This window comes from Musca autumnalis, unplaced genomic scaffold (assembly GCF_047663935.1).
Source record: "Musca autumnalis isolate F117 unplaced genomic scaffold, ASM4766393v1 scaffold_4, whole genome shotgun sequence".
In the NCBI taxonomy this organism is placed as follows: domain Eukaryota; kingdom Metazoa; phylum Arthropoda; class Insecta; order Diptera; family Muscidae; genus Musca; species Musca autumnalis.
The window spans coordinates 52,471,845-52,488,591 of record NW_027411977.1 but is presented as its reverse complement, the minus strand read 5'-3'; the positions used below and the strand labels follow the sequence as shown (position 1 = coordinate 52,488,591).

The window sequence follows — 16,747 nt, the reverse complement described above, 5'->3', positions numbered from 1 at the left end:
AAATAATCGTGGATTTTTTTAAAGAATTTTTTTTTTTTAATATTTTTGTGATGTATAAGACGAATATTTCGTGTACACATGCATTTTGGGCAAAACAAACATAAAAAAATCTGAAACGAAAAATTTTCGTTAGATAATACAATAACCAGCAAAAATCCTCATTACAAACCTCCTTTCCCACCCATTATTTTAACAAGGGCATGTCGCGCGAAATATCTGGTTATTTTGTAACCACTGAAATAGGTAGATGGTAACCACTGAAATAAGTAGATACTGAGTAGATTCTGACTACTTATTTCAGTGGTTACAAAATAACCAGATATTTCGGGCGACATGGCCTTGTTAAAATAATGGGTGGGAAAGGAGGTTTGTAATGAGGATTTTTGCTGGGATACATTCTGAACTTGAAAAATACCTTACTAACCCAAGATGTATTTTTCATTCGTTGGTCTCACAAGCAATTTCTTTAATTTTTTATCGTAATGATAGGTAGACGTGCGTACTTATTTTTGTAAAGAAACCATAGGAAGACTTTTTTGTTGTAATGTCTAAGGATGTTCCTTGGTATATTCCATCTCTTAATATCGATAATATTGTACAGAACCACAACCCAATGGTTCAATATTTTTAGGGGCACCGCTGCTATAAATTAATGCTTATCCCCAGAAATATATTTGAGAAACGCCTATTTTATTGTTCCTTTTGGAGAGTTTTATCAGAGTTTTTTATCCCAGTTTCGTTACAAACCCAAATAAATAAGATACGCAAAAACATAAACACAAACATACATACATCCCATGTGTGTATACAATACAGCGAACAAACATTCATAAAAATTAAAATTTCGTAAAGCAAATAAAAATAGGGCATCTAAAGTCCGGAAAATAAAACAAAAAACAAAAGCGGAAAAATCAATACAGCAAATTAACACACATTCATTGAACACATTTATGTCATTGAAACATGCAACAAAACATAAAACATATACACATCCAACACATGTATGTTTGTGTGTGGATCAATGAATCCAGGACAATGGCAATAACCATTGAATACATCGATTGCACATGGCGTGCGTGAATACAAATGTTTCGCATTACCCTGGCAAAAATCAAAATTTACTTCGCTCCCCACCCTAGCCTAGAATAAAAAAGACCATTCAAACATTTTTGGCAGTTAATCGATAGAATGAGATTCTAGTCATTGATATACCCATACGACGAGCCATACTACCACGGAACACGCACATTGCATATGTGGGAGCACGTAATTTGAAGTTACGCACGTACACACCTAGTATGTAGCAAACTAGACAGATAGGCAGACACACATACCGCCAGCCAGTCAGCCAGCCAGACATCGCGTCATTGTTAATGTAAAACGCCAGCAATCTGATACCACCAATGTTCCTTTCTTTCTTTGATGATGATAATAACCAAACACGACAAGTGCAAAATGTTATCATCGTTTAGTGGTTGTGACTGCCTTTTCAAGGGCCCATCTGTTGGACGTTTGCGTCCTGTGCTGTTTATAATGGTGGTCCATTAATTTTTGTTAGTCTTTGAATTGAGCAAACATATGCCGACAGAGGAGAGGGTGTAGGTGTATTTTAGACCTTAAAATTTTTGCACACACACACCCATACATTCATACACCTTAACTAAATTGGCAAACTTTCTTCGTTTATCCTCCGTACAAAATCTTTCTCACGTGACTGCTCTTTAATACTCACAACTTTTCAATGTAATATTTTCCACTTTGGGGTGGTTCGAGCTGCTTTGTGTCTGAAAAGTCTTTTACATGTGCCGTCGGACTTAGTAATAAATGAAGTGATGCGTTTCGTACTACGTGACAAAAATTACCCAAACTAAGTGTATTATTTATGAAAAATTCCTTAGGTTTAAAATGAAAAACAGTGGACCATAGCGGAGCGAAGCGGATCTTTTGCAACGTACAATGTAATTCCGTAAATGGTGTCATAAACTAATTCAAATATCAAATGAAGATAAATAACATTGTATGTTGGTTGTTGTTTTTATTAAATTATGAAAATTGAAATGAAAATTCCCAAAACAAAACAAAAACTTTAAATGAAATAAAGAAAAAGTTGTTGTTATTCTTTTAAAAGAAACGAGAAGAAGGTGTCTTTATGCAATCAGCCTTTAGGCTAAGAGGCTACACTTTGTTACTATTATTGTGATAAAGTGTGCCTCATCGAAACAATGGGGTTAAACCAAGTATGTTCGTACGAAATTCGATTCTCGAACGGATCAATCGATTTGTTTCAAATTTTGTCCAAACTTACACAAAATTTCAAATTTTTTTCTCAAAAAGTATGCGCACAATAACTAACCGATTTGGTCCATATTTTGCCCATCGTGTGCCACCTTCTAGATACAGATTGGGTTCGAATAGGGACTACATCGGTCCACTCCTTCGGATACCACCCAAAAAATCTGGGAAAAGTGCAAATTATTTTTAGCAGGAAGATCTTGCGGCCTCACTACGATTGTACAAGTCCACATTTCCAGAGATAATGGTCAAAAAGTTTCAAGAAACCCTGAGGGCTCCAACTAAAATGATAACTGTCGCAGGGAGTTGCTGATCGCTCCAAACTTTGTACATCGTATTATTTCATCCAGTCATGTATCAGGTCGGAATATGGACTATATCGGTCCCGTCCTTCGGGAACCTCCCACACAAATTTTGGAAAAAGCGCAGTTTGAGGACTCGTCTCGCATCTATTTGAACATTTTTGTTGTTTATTTTTACGGTCCCTATTATAATGGTAATTTTTTTTGGTGCTGCCATAGACACTTTCTGAAAGAAAGGGTGCTTCCATAGACACTTTCTGAAAGAAAGGGTGGTTCCATAGACCTTTTTTGAAAGAAAGGGTGCTTCCATAGACCCTTTTTGAAAGAAAGGTTGCTTCCATAGACCCTTTTTGTAAGAAAGTGTGCTTCCGTAGACCCTTCTTGAAAGAAAGGGTGCTTCCATATACCCTTTTTTAAAGAAAAGGTGCTTCCATAGACCCTTCATGAAAGAAAGGGTGCTTCCATAGACCCTTCTTGAAAGAAAGGGTGCTTCCATAGACCCTTCTTGAAAGAAAGGGTGCTTCCATACACCTCTCATGGAAAAAAGGGTTCTTCCATAGACCATTCTTAGAAGAAATGGTGCCTCCATAGACCTTTTTTAGAAGAAAGGGTGCATTCTCAAAGAAAGGGTGCTTTCATAGACAATTTCTCAAAGAAAGGTTGCTTCCATAGACCCTTTTTGAAAAAAGGGTGCTTCCGTAGACCCTTCTTGAAAGAAAGGGTGCTTCCATAGACCCTTGTTTAAAGAAAGGGTGCTTCCATAGACCCTTTTTTAAAGAAAGGGTGCTTCCATAGACCCTTCATGAAAGAAAGGGTACTCCCATAGACCCTCTCTGAAAGTAACTGTGTTTCCATTGACCCTTTCTGAATGAAAGGGTGCTTCCATAGACCCTTTCCCAAAGAAAGGGTGCTTCCATAGATCATCTCTGAAGAAAGGGTGCCTCCATAGATCCTTTCTGAAAGAAGGGGTGCGTCCATAGACCCTTTCTGAAAGAAAGGGTGCTTCATTAGACCCTTTCTCAAAGATAGGGTGCTTCCATAGACCCTTTCTCAAAGATAGGGTGCTTCCATAGACCTTCTCTGAAAGAAAGGGTGCTTCCATAGATCCTCTCTGAAGAAAGGTTGCCTCCACAGACCCTTCGGAAAGAAGGGGTGCGTCCACAGACCCTTTCTGAAAGAAAGGGTGCTTCCATAGACCCTTTCTCCAAGAAAGGGTGCTTCCATAGACCTTCTCTGAAAGAAAGGGTGCTTCCATAGATCCTCTCTGAAGAAAGGTTGCTTCCATAGATCCTCTCTGAAGAAAGGTTGCCTCCACAGAAGGGGTGCTTCCATAGACCTTTCTCAAAGAAAGGGTGCTTCTATTGACCCTTTCTCAAAAATGGGTGCTTCCATAGACCCTTTCTCAAAGAAAGGGTGCTTCCATAGACCCTTTCTCAAAGAAAGGGTGCTTCTATTGACCCTCTCTGAAAGAAATTGTGCCTCCATAGACCCTCTCTGAAAGAAATTGTGCCTCCATAGACCCTCTCTGAAAAAATTGTGCCTCCATAGACCCTTTCTCAAGGAAAGGGTGCTTCCATAGAAAAGGTGCTTCCATAGAAAGGGTGCTTCCATAGAAAGGGTGCTTCCAAAGACCCTTTCTCAAAGAAAGGGTGCCTCCATAGACCCTTTCTGAAAGAAAGTGTGCTTCCATAGATCCTTTCTGAAAGAAAGGGTGCTTCCATAGACCCTCTCTGAAAGAAAGGGTGCTTCCATAGACACTTTCTGAAAGAAAGGGTGCTTCCATAGACACTTTCTCAAAGAAAGGGTGCACACATAGACCTTATGTAAAAAAACGTACCTCCATAGATCCTCTCTGAAAAAAAAGGTGCCTCCATAGACCTTTACAGAAAGAAAGTGTGCTTCCATAGACGCTTTCACAATGAAATTGTTCTTCCATAGACCCTCTCTGAAAGAAATGGTGATCCCATAGACCCTTTCTGAAATAAAGGGTGCTTCCATAGACCCTCTCTGAAATAAAGGGTGCTTCCATAGACCCTCTCTGAAAGAAAGGGTGCCTCCATAGACCCTTTCTCAAAGAAAGGGTGCTTCCATAGACTCTCTCTGAAAGGAATGGGTGCTTCCATAGACACTTTCTGAAAGAAAGGGTTATTCCATAGACTCTCTCTCTCTCTCTTTCTCTCTGAAAGAAATGGTGCTTCCATAGACTCTCTCTGAAAGAAATGGTGCTTCCATAGACCCTTTCTCAACGAAAGGGTGCTTCCATAGACTCTCTCTGAAAGAAAGGGTGCTTCCATAGACTCTCTCTGAAAGAAAGGGTGCTTCCATAGACACGTTCTGAAAGAAATGGTGCTTCTATAGACCCTCTTAGAAAGAAAGGGTGCTTCTATAGACCCTCTCTGAAAGAAAGGGTGCTTCTATAGACCCTCTCTGAAAGAAAGGGTGCTTCTATAGACCCTCTCTGAAAGAAAGGGTGCTTCTATGAATGGAAGAAATGGTGCTTCTATAGCACCCTTTCTGAAAGATTTAGCAATGTCCGTCCGTCCGCCTGTCTGTCTGTCTGGCTGGTGCGCACGATAACTCTCGAACGGATCAACCGGTTCGAACCAAACTTTGGGTATCGTAATATTTTGCCTAAACTTAGTTTAAGATCGAAGATGGGCTATATCGGTTCACTCCTTCTGGTACCTCCCCCACAAAAGTCCGAAAATATTCGGAACATTTGTGCGCACGATAACTCTTGAAGAGAGTAACCTATTTAATCCATACTTTGCACATCGTGAAATTTCTACCAGATTAAAATGAGGATCCAATATGGACTCAATCGGTCCACACCTTCGGGTACCTCCCACACAGATTTTCGGAAAAGTTCAGTTTAGGGTCAGCTCACGAATCGCTTTGATTTTGTTGTATCAACTTGTATTCATTGCCCCCCATATGACGGTACAAGTTTCATCAGGGACAAGCCCATAATTCTTGACAAAATAGCCTGAAAATTACAAACAACCCCTATGACACCGTGTGAAGTTGTTGGAGCGCAAGATAACTATCGAACGGATCTGCCGATTCGGTCCAATATTTGGCCTTCATAATATATTGTCCAAACGTAGTTTAATTTCGAAGCGAAGCCATATCGGTTCACTCCTTCATGAACCTCCCCCACAAAGGTTCAAAAATGTTCGGAAAAATTGTGCGCACGATAACTCTTGAAGGGAGTGGCGGATTTAGTCCATACTTTACACAGCCTAATATATCTACCAGGTTTAAATCTGGTCTGAATATGGAGTGTATTTGTCCACCCCTTCTGGTACCTCTCACACAAAATTTCGGATAATTTCACATTAAGACTTGCCGAATCACTTTGATTTTTATTGAGCAAATTGCATTCACTAACCCCTTTACGATGGTACACGCTTTTTTAGGGGCAAGCAAATACTTTCTGAGAAAATACCCGAAAGTAGTAAAAATTCCTATAGCACCATTGTAGTGGCTGGAACACACTACAGAGCTGGTAAACGGATTGGTCCGAAAGTTGGCCTTTGCTATATTTTGTCTAAACTTAGTTTCAGTTCGAAGATCAACAATACCGGTCCACAACTTCTAGTAGATTTCGTTACTATATCAACGTCAAGTAGTCATGAATTTGAAGTAACTTTCATAACGTATATGTCTCTCGAAATATTATCAAAAACTTTATTCTTATCCGACAATTGCAAACAATTTATGAGAGAGATTCGTTTTGTTTTGTTTTTTTTTTTGTTTTTTTGTTTTCTGATAAATAATCAAATTGATTTAGTTAAACCAAGAAAACCTCTATAATTTCCTCTTTCATATCCTTTATCCGTTGTAAATCTATGTGTCTAGCCTGTCATAGCAACTTTTTGAGAAACTTATTCCATTAGTTTGGGCACATTGTAAATTTTACTCCTTCACCACACCCTCAATCACCAGCACCCCCATCATCAGCACCACCACCACACAATATCTCCGTCAGCAACAAAGTGCAGAAACAAATATCGTTGCTTGCTCGCCAATTGAGTGTTAAAACTTTAATGGATTTTCCATTGCCTTGCTTCAAAAGAGAGAAGCAAACATTCATGTTTTGCTTTACACCCCCCTCTCTTTCGCCACATAATGCTAGAAGATTGCAGAGGAAAAATGCCAACTTTCAACGTCACCACCACCACCATTATAATCGTCATTTTCATCCTCTTCAGCAACTAATCGATTTGACACATTTCAACTGTCTGGCTGGGTATGTGTTCGTAAATTTGTCTATCTATATGTCTGACTGGCTCGATGGCTGCATGGCTGACAGACTGCTGTTTGTCTGTCACCATTGCATGTGGTGGTAATTAAGGTTTAAGTCTAATGTATGCTTTGTGTCGTAATTTTTGTGCAAACTTCAAGTGTGACATCATCAACAACAATGTTTGACGTTCTGGGATTGTTGTAAACAAGCGCTACCGGCAGTCAATCCAAACAAACGTTTTAACAAAAAGGAAAATTCATCTGAAAACGGTATTCTTCTATTAGAAAGCCAAGTGCCTTCTAAAAGAAATCCAAGTTCTTCTATAAGAAATTCAGGAGGTCTTCTATAAGAAGACCAGGCGGTCTTCCATAAGAAGACCAAATGGTATTCCATAAGAAGACCAAATAGTATTCTAGAAGAAGAAGAAGTGGCCTTCCATGAGACGACCAAGTGGTCTTCTATAAGAAGACCAGGTGGTCTTCTATAAGAAGACCAAGTGGTCTTCTATAAGAAGACCAAGTGGTCTTCTATAAGAAGACAAAGTGATCTTCTATAAGAAGACCAAGTGGTCTTCTATAAGAAGACCAAGTAGTCTTCTATAGGAAGATAAAGTGGTCTTCAATAAGAAGACCGGTGGTCTTCAATAAGAAGACCAAGTGGTCTTCATTAAGAAGACCAAGTGGTCTTCAATAAGAAGACCAAGTGGTCTTCAATAAGAAGACCAAGTGGTCTTCATTAAGAAGACCAAGTGGTCTTCAATAAGAAGACCAAGTGGTCTTCAATAAGAAGACCAAGTGGTCTTCAATAAGAAGACCGGTGGTCTTCTATAAGTCGGCCAAGTGGTCGTCTATAAGACGATCAAGTGGTCTTCTATAAGAAGGCCAAGTGGTCTTCTATAAGAAGACTAAGGGATCTTCTATAAGAAGACTAAGGGGTCTTTTATAAGAAGACCAAGTGGTCTTCTATAAGAAGACCAAGTGGTCTTCAATAAGAAGACCAAGTGGTCTTCAATAAGAAGACCAAGTGGTCTTCAATAAGAAGACCGGTGGTCTTCTATAAGAAGACCAAGTGGTCTTCAATAAGAAGACCAAGTGGTCTTCAATAAGAAGACCGGTGGTCTTCTATAAGACGGCCAAGTGGTCGTCTATAAGACGATCAAGTGGTCTTCTATAAGAAGACCAAGTGGTCTTCTATAAGAAGACTAAGGGGTCTTCTATAAGAAGACTAAGGGGTCTTCTATAAGAAGACCAAGTGGTCTTCAATAAGACGATCAAGTGGTCTTCTATAAGAAGACCAAGTGGTCTTCTATAAGAAGACTAAGGGGTCTTCTATAAGAAGACCAAGTGGTCTTCAATAAGAAGACCAAGTGGTCTTCAATAAGAAGACCAAGTGGTCTTCAATAAGAAGACCAAGTGGTCTTCAATAAGAAGACCAAGTGGTCTTCTATAAGAAGACCAAGTGGTCTTCAATAAGAAGACCAAGTGGTCTTCAATAAGAAGACCAAGTGGTCTTCAATAAGAAGACCAAGTGGTCTTCAATAAGAAGACCAAGTGGTCTTCAATAAGAATACCAAGTGGTCTTCAATAAGAAGACCAAGTGGTCTTCTATAAGACGATCAAGTGGTCTTCTATAAGAAGGCCAAGTGGTCTTCTATAAGAAGACTAAGGGATCTTCTATAAGAAGACTAAGGGGTCTTTTATAAGAAGACCAAGTGGTCTTCTATAAGAAGACCAAGTGGTCTTCAATAAGAAGACCAAGTGGTCTTCAATAAGAAGACCAAGTGGTCTTCAATAAGAAGACCGGTGGTCTTCTATAAGAAGACCAAGTGGTCTTCAATAAGAAGACCAAGTGGTATTCTATAAGAAGACCGAGTGGTATTCTATAAGAAGACCAAGTGGTATTCTATAAGAAGTCCAAGAGGTCTTCTATAAGAAGACCAAGTGGTCTTCTATAAGAAGTCCAAGAGGTCTTCTATAAGAATTCCTAGTGGTCTTCTATAAGAAGACCAAGGGGTCTTCAATAAGAAGACCAAGTGGTCTTCTATAAGAAGACCAAGTGGTATTCTATAAGAAGACCAAGTGGTATTCTATAAGAAGACCAAGTGGTATTCTATAAGAAGTCCAAGAGGTCTTCTATAAGAAGACCAAGTGGTCTTCTATAAGAAGTCCAAGAGGTCTTCTATAAGAATTCCTAGTGGTCTTCTATAAGAAGTCCTAGTGGTCTTCTATAAGAAGACTAAGGGGTCTTAAATAAGAAGACCAAGTGGTCTTCTATAAGAAGACCAAGTGGTCTTCTATAAGAAGACCAAGTGGTCTTCAATAAGAAGACCGGTGGTCTTCTATAAGAAGACCAAGTGGTCTTCAATAAGAAGACCAAGTGGTCTTCTATAAGAAGACCACTTGGTCTTCTATAAGAAGACCAGGTGGTCTTCTATAAGAAGACCAGGTGGTCTTCTATAAGAAGACCAAGTGGACTTCTATAATAAGACCAAGTGGTCTTCTATAAGAAGATCGAGTGGTCTTCTATAAGAAGACCAAGTGGTATTCAATAAGAAGACTAAGTGGTCTTCTATAAGAAGACCAAGTGGTATTCTAAAAGAAGACCAAAAGGTATTCTTTAAAAAGACTAAGTGGTATTCTATAAGACGGTGGTCTTCTATAAGAAGACCAAGACGACCAAATGGTCTTCTGTAAGAAGACCAGGTGGTCTTCTACAAGAAGACCAAGTGGTCTTCAATAAGAAGACCAAGTGGTCTTCTATAAGAAGACCAGGTGGTCTTCTATAAGAAGACTAAGGGGTCTTCTATAAGAAGACCAAGTGGTCTTCAATAAGAAGACCAGGTGGTCTTCTATAAGAAGACCAAGTGGTCTTCAATAAGAAGACCAGGTGGTCTTCTATAAGAAGACCAAGTGGTCTTCAATAAGAAGACCAAGTGGTCTTCAATAAGGAGACCAAGTGGTCTTCTATAAGAAGACCAGGTGGTCTTCTATAAGAAGACTAAGGGGTCTTCTATAAGAAGACCAAGTGGTCTTCTATAAGAAGACCAAGTGGTCTTCTATAAGAAGACAAAGTGGTCTTCAATAAGAAGACCGGTGGTCTTCTATAAGAAGACCAGGTGGTCTTCTATAAGAAGACCAAGTGGTCTTCTATAAGAAGACCAAGTGGTCTTCTATAAGAAGACCAAGTGGTCTTCTATAAGAGGACCAAGTGGTCTTCTATAAGAAGACCAAGTGGTCTTCTATAGGAATATAAAGTGGTATTCTAAAAGAAGACCAAGTGGTCTTCTATAAGACGATCAAGTGGTCTTCTATAAGACGATCAAGTGGTCTTCTATAAGAAGACCAAGTGGTCTTCTATAAGAAGACCAAGTGGTCTTCTAAAAGAAGACCAAGTGGTCTTCAATAAGAAGACCAAGTGATCTTCTGTAGGAAGACCAAGTGGTCTTCTATAAGAAGACCAAGTGGTCTTCTATAAGAAGACCAAATGGTCTTCTATAAGAAGACCAAGTTGTCTTCAATAAGAAGACCGAGTGGTCTTCTATAAGAAGACCAAGTGGTACTCTTTAAAAAGACTAAGTGGTATTCTATAAGACGGTGGTCTTCTATAATAAGACCAAGACGACCAAATGGTATTCTGTAAGAAGACCAGGTGGTCTTCTATAAGAAGACCAAGTGGTCTTCTATAAGAAGACCGAGTGGTCTTCTATAAGAAGACCGAGTGGTCTTCTATAAGAAGACCAAGTGGTACTCTTTAAAAAGACTAAGTGGTATTCTATAAGACGGTGGTCTTCTATAAGAAGACCAAGACGACCAAATGGTCTTCTGTAAGAAGACCAAGTGGTCTTCTATAAGAAGACCAAGTGGTCTTTTATAAGAAGACTAAGGGGTCTTCTATAAGAAGACCAAGTGGTCTTCTATAAGAAGACCAAGTGGTCTTCTATAAGAAGATAAAGTGGTCTTCTAAAAGAAGACCAAGTGGTCTTCAATAAGAAGACCGGTGGTCTTCTATAAGACGGCCAAGTGGTCTTCTATAAGACGATCAAGTGGTCTTTAATAAGAAGACCAAGTGGTCTTCTATAAGAAGACCAAGTGGTCTTCTATAAGAAGACTATGTGGTCTTCTATAAGAAGACCAAGAGGTCTTCTATAAGAAGACTAAGTGGTCTTACCAAGTGGCATTCTATAAGAAGACCAAGTGGTCTTCTATAAGAAGACTAAGTGGTCTTCTATAAGAAGACCAAGTGGTCTTCAATAAGAAGACTAAGTGGTCTTCTATAAGAAGACCAAGAGGTCTTCAATAAGAAGACTAAGTGGTCTTACCAAGTGGTCTTCTATAAGAAGACTAAGTGGTCTTCTATAAGAAGACCAAGTGGTCTTCTATAAGAAGACCAAGAGATCTTCTATAAGAAGACCAAGAGATCTTCTATAAGAAGACCAAGTGTTCTTCTATAAGAAGACCAAGTGGTCTTCTATAAGAAGTCCTAGTGGTCTTCTATAAGAAGTCCTAGTGGTCTTCTTTAAGAAGACCAAGTGGTCTTCTATAAGAAGACCGAGTGGTCTTCTATAAGAAGATCGAGTGGTCTTCTATAAGAAGATCAAGTGGTCTTCTATAAGAAGACCAAGTGGTATTCTATAAGAAGACAAAGTGGTATTCTATAAGAAGACCAAGTGATATTCTATAAAACGGTGGTCTTCTATAAGAAGACCAAGACGACCAAATGGTCTTCTGTAAGAAGACCATGTGGTCTTCTATAAGAAGACCATGTGGTCTTCAATAAGAAGACCAAGTTGCTGTCTATAAGAAGACCAAATTGTCTTCTATAAGAAGAGCAAGTGGTCTTCTATAAGAAGATCAAGTGGTCTTCTATAAGAGGACCAAGTGGTCTTCTATAAGAAGACCAAGTGATCATCTATAAGACAACCAAATGGTCTTTCTATAAGACGACCAAGTGGTCTTCTATAAGACGAGTCTTATTTAATAAGACGACAAAATTGTTTTCAATAAGAAGACCAAGTTGTCAATTATAAGGGATCCAAATGCTCCTCTATAAGACGACCAAGTTGTCTTCTATAAGAAGACCAAGTGGTCTTCTAGAAGACGAGTCTTATTTAATAAGACGACCAAATGAAATCCAAGTGGTCTTCTTATAGAAGTCCAAGTTGTCTACTATAAGAAGTCCTAGTGGTCTTCTATAAGAAGGCCTAGTGGTCTTCTCTAAGAAGACCAAGTGGTCTTCTATAAGGCGGCCATAAGAAGAACAACAGGTGGTCTTCCATAAGAAGAACAACAGGTGGTCTTCCATAAGAAGACCAAGGGGTTTTCCGTAACAAGACTAAGTGGTCTTCTTCAATAAGAAGACCAAGTGGTCTTCCTCTATATGAAGACCAAATTGTCTTTAATGAGACGGCCAAATTGTCTTTTTCTTTAAGAAGATTCAGTAATCTTCTATAAGAAGACACAGTGGTCTTTTATAAGAAGACACAGTGGTCTTCTATAAGAAGACAAAATGGTCTTCTATAAGAAGACAAAATGGTCTTCTATAAGAAGACAAAATGGTCTTCTATAAGAAGACAAAATGGTCTTCTAAAAGAAGACCAAATGGTCTTCTATAAGAAGACGTTTTATTTTCATTTCAAAGAATACCCTGCGGTTTTGGGGATTTACTTTATATGACAGCCCTGTGTATGACTATATTACGAAATTTATGATTTTGCCTAATAATCATATATTTTCTATGCTCATTTATGGCGGCAATTTTTTAATAAAAATATTTATTTACATACTTACATACATATGTATGTATGTAAATATGTCATCAAATTTTAGTAACAAATTGTCAAAGCAGACAATCGGTCTCCTCTTTTTTATAGTCACTTTCACGTATAGTTCGTCGTAAAACATTTAAAACTTTTGCCACCTTCTCAGCAGCAATTTCCATGAAAACACAACACCATGATTGGTTAGCTAGGTGTTGTTGTTGCTGCTGGTTGTTATTATTGGGTGTTGTGTTACTGGGTTTTATTACGCCGCTTCCCGTCAATAGCCATGTACAAACGCAAGCAAGCACATGTAAACTCTCACACCTATAGGTGACTATAGTCACTTACTATATGTATGTATTTATGTATGAACAAACGTACGCACGTGTCAGAGCCCGGTTGGATACGAAAACACCAACATCATCTACCACAACAAAAACGTTGTGTGTGCTAAAGTGTCTGACAGCTTTTGTTGTTTCTTGCTATTCATTCATGTCAAAAACATATGAAATTTATGTTTGTTTGTAAATATTTTAACTGAACGGCAGCTACCTAACAAATTTGCATATTTTTCATTCATGTGGACTATGTTGGGGCTTCGTTTTTTTTTTATTTTACTACTTTTTTGACAAATTGTCAACTGTCAAATATTGTGAAAAATGCGAGAAAAATTTTCTTGAAGATGTAGGTATGACCTTTGTTGTTGTTTTTGATGTATTTATGTAATAAGGAAAGTGTTGGCATCATGTCTCGAATGATGACTTGAAATATTTTTATGGTTACCCATGGAGTTGAAATGGATAACCTTAAATAATTGATGTAACACATAGGTGAGAATAGTCCTTTATACATGTTTAAAGGTAGTGTGAAGTGTAAATGATGGCTTTGATTCGGATTTTTTTCATCTCTATGTTGTATTCATACAATTGAGTGTCATATGTGTGTCAAAAATTTAAGTTAAACTATATTTGGACAACATATTAGGAAATCCAAAGTTTCGACCAAATCGGTTGCTCCGTTGAACAGATATAGGGCGTACCATTACAGCGAAAAGTTTGGAACTGTTTGGGGAGAGGGGGTGGGGGGAGGTGTGCCCGAAGATTTGGACCGATATTACTCATCTGCGAAATTATACTAAGTTTGCTCAAAATATTATGAAGACCAAGTTTTGGACCGAATCGGCTGACTCGTTGGAGAGTTATCGTGCGATCCAGCCAGACAAACTTGCTGAGGGTATAAAAATTCAAGTAAACAAGTAAAAAAGTATCTTTGCCGGCAGAGATATACCCCCATCCTATGTGAATTTAAACTTTCACCTATGAACAAATCGAATGTATTTAGGGTACTTTCAAAATTTTGTGGCCCTTTTGGACATTTGAGCTTGCCGACAAAAATGTGGATTAGGATTAAAGTTCAAAAGTGTTGCGGAGGAGGTACTTAAAGGAATGGACCGACTTGGTGTATTGTGGAAGTGGATTTCCGATAGATATCACGCCCACTAGTCATTACAGTGGGTCACCGTATAACATTTGGACCAGTATTCCAGGAAGCATGGAAAACATAATATCGCTGTAAACAGGACCACAACGAACAGCATCGGTATACATTTCCACAGGATCTTCGAACAGACCCTAAACTGCACTTAGACACAAATGTTGAACTTTTGTGGGTGGGAGATTTACCCTAAAGAGAGGACCGATATGTGCCATTTCAGAAGTTAAACTAAATTTGAACAAAATATTAGAAGATTAAAAGTTTGGACCAATTTGGTTTGCCCGTGCATACCATTTTAGTGACATCTTTAAATGTTGGGGGGAGGTACCGGAAGGCGTGGACGATGTTCAATTTTTGGACCACATCGGTTGATAAGTTCGAGAGTTATCGTGCTCTTCAGACACTACACCTTTTGGGCTGTTTTCTCAAGCAGTATGGACTTGGCCCTGACAAAACTTTTGCCGCCGTAATTGAGGCAGCGAATGCAAGTTGCTTTACCAAAAATCGAACTGATTCGAGAGCTGGGTCCACGAAACAACTTATCGCTGTTCACTTTGCACTTATCAAAAAGTAGCTATTTTGAAAAGTGATAATTGTTTTTGTTCCACAAAATTACTTTTCATTTTCTCTTTGTACTTAGCAAATTTGACTATCACTGTTTTCTTTCGCAAAGTGGTTGTCCTCTCTGACTTAATTTTTCCGCCGTCTTGCTAAGTCTCTCCGTCCTCTTGCAAGATCCGCAGAACATTTTATCATCTTTGCGTTATATGCTACTCGGCAATGATAAAAAAGACATCAAATTTTCAACGGTGGCAAAATTCCCCTTAGTAATGCTGGCAACATTACCTGAGTAATTAAGCCATGAAAAACTTCTCTACAAGTGGTGTTGTAAGACACGCCGTTCGGACTCGGCAATAAAAAGTAGGTCCCATATCATTGAGCCAATATGAATCGGCGTGCACTCATTGATATGAGCGAAGTCTCCCCTGTCCCGCCTGGGATGTTTGTGGAACAATTATTATTATAATGAAAAAAATAAAATAAAACGAAAATAAAATAGAAAAAAATAAAAAATTAAAATAAAATAGAAAAAAAAATTAAATTAAATTAAATAAACATGAAATAAAAATAAAGATAAAATAAAAATAAAAATAAAAATAAAATAAAATAAAATAAAAATAAAAATAAAAATAAAAATAAAAATAAAAATAAAAATAAAAATAAAAATAAAATAAAACTAAAAAAAGAAAATAAAATAAAATAAATTAAAAATAAAAATAAAAGTAAAAATAAAATAAAATAAAATAAAATAAAATAAATAAAAATAAAATAAAATAAAATAACATAAAATAAAAATAAAATAAAATAAAATAAAATAAAATAAAATAAAATAAAATAAAATAAAATAAAATAAAATAAAATAAAATAAAATAAAATAAAATAAAATAAAATAAAATAAAATAAAATAAAATAAAATAAAATAAAATAAAATAAAATAAAATAAAATAAAATAAAATAAAATAAAATAAAATAAAATAAAATAAAATAAAATAAAATAAAATAAAATAAAATAAAATAAAATAAAATAAAATAAAATAAAATAAAATAAAATAAAATAAAATAAAATAAAAATAAAAAGAAAATAAATTAAAAATAAAAATAAATTAAAAATAAAAATAAAATAAATTAAAAATAAAAATAAAAGAAAAATAAAATAAAAGTAAAAATATAATAAAAGTAAAAATAAAAAATAAAATAAAATAAAATAAAAAAAATAAAATAAAATAAAATAGAATAAAATGAAAATAATATAAAATAAAATAAAAGTAAAAATAAAAAATAAAATAAATTAAAATAAATAAAAAAATAAAATAAAAATTTAAATAAAAATAAAAATAAAAGAAAAATCAAATAAAATGAAATAAAATAAAACAAAATAAAAGTAAAAAAAAAATAATAGTATAAAATAAAAAAATAAAATAAAATATAAATAAAGTAAAAATAAAATAAAAAACTCTGAAATAGAGTTTAGTCTAAGTGATTTGTGGGGTGGTTCGGAGGGTGTTGTTCGGAGGTTGAATGTTGTTGAATGTGAAAATAAAACTAAAAATAAAATAAAATATAAATAAAATAAAAAAAATAAAGTAAAAATAAAATAAAAACTCTGAAATAGAGTTTAGTCTAAGTGATTTGTGGGGTGGTTCGGAGGTTGAATGTTCGGAAGGGGTGGTTCGCAGGGTATAAGTTCGGAGATTGGAAGTTCAGAATGGTGTGGTTCGGAGGTTGGAAGTTCCGAATGGGGTTGTTCGCAGGGTCGACGTTCTGAGGGCGATGGTTCTGAGGTTGGATGTTTGGAGAGGGAAGTTCAGAGGGTGTGAATCCTTATAATTTTTTTTTTTCAATATTTCAGAACAAAATGTCCCTTCGTAAAGTTTTAAAAACTTTACTTATTTTTACAATGTACGTTTGCAAAGAAGACGTCTCCAAAAACAAAATGCAAATTTTTCTTTGGAACGAAAGAGCACAATTTTTTTGCAAAATCTTAGCAAAATACACTTTGCAGTTACAACTTTTCGCTTAGCAGAAGAGTACGTTTGTGGAACAAACTTAGCACACTCACCTTATCATTAGCAACTTATCACTTATCAAAAA

At 36.5% G+C, this 16,747-nt stretch overlaps 1 protein-coding gene across 3 annotated transcripts in view; it reads left to right on the top strand.

Annotated features, from left to right (window-relative positions):
• shep (RNA binding motif single stranded interacting protein alan shepard) overlaps window positions 1-16,747 on the top strand; it is a 1,233,958-nt gene that overhangs the window by 1,070,276 nt on the left and 146,935 nt on the right. The gene's annotated exons all lie outside the window — the stretch shown is intronic.